The sequence below is a fragment of the Phoenix dactylifera genome, chromosome 2 (genome assembly GCF_009389715.1).
Source record: "Phoenix dactylifera cultivar Barhee BC4 chromosome 2, palm_55x_up_171113_PBpolish2nd_filt_p, whole genome shotgun sequence".
Classification (NCBI taxonomy): Eukaryota; Viridiplantae; Streptophyta; class Magnoliopsida; order Arecales; family Arecaceae; genus Phoenix; species Phoenix dactylifera.
In genome coordinates, this window is record NC_052393.1 from 13390395 (window position 1) to 13393553 (window position 3159).

The following is a 3159-nucleotide window of genomic DNA, read 5'->3' on the forward strand; positions in this document are numbered from 1 at the left end:
TATCCGGCCCAGCTTGACTGTTGAGTAGGTATCTTTCTCCTTTTTATTCACTCCATCGATAGATAGGCAATTTTGTCGGTATCCATAATAGGTAAACTCACTTTACAACAAAGAAAAATCAGCTTTGTTCTCCATGTAACATCTTCACAACTTGAGCTCCAAGCTACAAGCCTGCAACTTGAGCTCCAAGCACAAGGAGGAGGAACACACTGCCCGTAATAGTCTCCTACCAAATCTTAGTAACCCGTCACGGGTGACGCTTGTCCAAACCTGCTCCCTTCACCTCTATATATACTCACATCTAAAGCAGCTTCTAACCCACACCTACTATCAAATATTTTCCTTCGTTCCTACTTTCGAGAGAACATACGGAGAGAATGGCAGGAGGTCAGGAATTGAAGTTGTTGGGGTTGTGGGAGAGCCCATTTGTGTTGAGGGCAGGAATTGCTCTAAACCTCAAGGGGGTGGGCTACGAGTTGTTGGAGGAGGTGCCGGGGACCAAGAGCGAGCTCCTCCTCAGGTCCAACTCCGTCTACAAGAAGATGCCTGTCCTCATCCACAACGGCAAGCCCATCTGCGAGTCCATGATCATCGTTTAGTATATCGACGAGGTCTGGGCCGCAGCGGGACCTTCCATCGTGCCCTCTGATCCCTATGACCGTGCCATTGCTCGCTTTTGGGCCGTCTACATAGATGACAAGGTATACCGAATTACTTCTCTGCCTTTCTTGCAGATCGTTCAGTACTATTTCGCTTTTGGGTAGTTTTTAACTTCCAGACCTAGATTTCACCTTTATCTTGGTTGGGTTGTGTCTAAACATAAATCGGTTGGGACATTTTTCTCTCTCTCTGTCAAGCACGTCAGGATGGTTGGGTATTACTTTATCACTCATCCCATATTTCCTAACTTTACTTGTGCGTCTGATCTAACTCGGGCTTGTATCCCGGTTCTTTTACCCATCCCAATTGCAGTTGACTCTTACTGGGCTTACTCCAAGCAACCTCACCATCTATGAACCCAATGAAGCGAAATAGAGAACTTGAGTTCATTATGTAAGACTAACGAGCCATGTTTTTTTTCTGTTGTTACCTTCCGTCTCAGTGGTTCCCTGCTCTGATGAAAATCATAAAAGCAAAGGCTGATGACGAAGAGACGGCCGAAGCAAGAGAGCAAGTGATTGCGGGACTCCAGTTGTTGGAAGAGGCTTTCGAGGAATGCTCCAAAGGCAAGGACTTCTTTGGCGGGGAAAGTGTTGGCTACATTGACATTGCGTTTGGGTGCTACTGTGGGTGGCTCAAGGCAGCGGAAAAGATGGCCGGCATCAAACTAGTACACAAGGAAAAGACACCTCTCTTAATGGGATGGGCAGCACGTTTCTGTTCGGCCGATGCCGTGAAGGAGTTGATGCCGGAGGTCGACAAGCTGGTCGAGTTCGGCAACATGATTCGGGCCAGGCAGAACGCTGCTGCCACCAACTGAAAGTCTTCGACTTCAGGAAGGCCGTTTTGGTGGCAGAAACGCTTCTAGTTCGGATAAATATATGTGGGGATGATAGGAAAAAAGAGGAATAATATAGTGTCTTTCTTGAAAATGTAGTGTAAAATGTCTTATGGTTTGTTAGAGTCGAGGGCTTTGCTAGCTTTGTTGGCAGCATTTAAAATTGGTGGTTTTATACATGAGATTTCCTTTCTGTTCAATTTTTCTGCCGTGGATGAAGGAACATAACCCCACAATGGCGTAGTCTCGATTAGCAGCTTTATAGTGGTACTGGTACTTCTTTGAGATTTTGATATGCAATATTTTGAAGTCCAACGACGTACATGCATGAGAGAACGCATAAATGAACAACTCCTTGACCAAAAATTTAAATCATGTCTGCTAAGGCCCAGAAGACAGTTAATTTGCGCTTCTATTGCGTTACATCGTCCATTTAGAAACTCATTTATTATGTTCTTTTCTTGGTCAAGTGATTGACTGTCACGCCCCGAACCCATCACCCGGATCCGGTACACGACCGGCCGCATGAGCCCTAGAGCAGTGCCCTAAAGATCATGCAAGGCCTAAGATAAACAAATAATTCTAATAATTCCATAAATGCCAAAATCAAAGATTAATGTAATTCAATCAAATCCAACTAAAATATACTGATTTATTACATAATTCCAAATATCCATAAATAAAAGATAGATTAACTTCTATCTATCCAGCAATCAAACTCCATGCTGATCTTATTTCTCGTCTCACCCAATGGCCTCTACAAATCCAGTGCCTCTGAAAAAGAAAGTAAGTGTAGTATGAGCTTTTCCAGCCCAGTAAGAATCCCAACAGCCACACACAGTAATAATAATAAAATAATCAAAACATCAAATAAATGTCATTTCATCTTTTCAAAAGCTCAACAAACAACAAGTGTATATAATCAGTACATATACACAAATCCTTTTTCACATTATGTGATCCATTCCCGTATTACTTTGATTCCCAAGTTTTCAGACTTTTCACTTCTGGCTTTGGACTAACCAAGATCATGACCCAGTCCAAGACTGCACAAATCCCACGCATAAGCTCGTGGCAGCTATCCCACGCGTAAGCCCGTGGAGGCTATCCTACGCATAAGCTCGTAGAGGCTATCCCACGCATAAGCTCGTAGCAGCTATCCTATGCATAAGCTCGTAGAGGCTATCTCATGACAAGGTTAGTCCAACCCATTTTACATGTCTAGTTTTACATGTTTAATCACATTTCAATCACGTCACATATTTTCATAATTTCTCAAAAATATGTTATTCCTTCCCAATTTAATTATTTCAATACTTTCATAATAAACAAAATGCACACCTCATAGTGTCATACAAGCTCAAAAACAAATAGCATCATACTGATAAAATATATCCAACGATAAATCCAATATATGCATAAATAAAAGTGCTCAGATGTAGGGATTCTTACAGAGATTGTAGACTGACTCAAACACGGATCCGAATCACAACCTATGCGCTGGGGTGCTGAGTCTCCTGATCAAAATCTCCTGGCACCGCCAACTCTTCCTCTACAACATCAATTATAAATCACAACTAAATTATTTAATATTTAAATATTCTAAACCATAATTCATATCTACTATGGGGTCCATCACCAGGTTTCCAAACATCTCAATC

General features: G+C 42.2%; 1 pseudogene; it reads left to right on the top strand.

Annotated features, from left to right (window-relative positions):
• Positions 1 to 249: 249 nt before the first annotated feature.
• LOC103697452 lies at positions 250 to 1698 on the top strand (annotated as a pseudogene).
• Positions 1699 to 3159: the final 1461 nt, after the last annotated feature.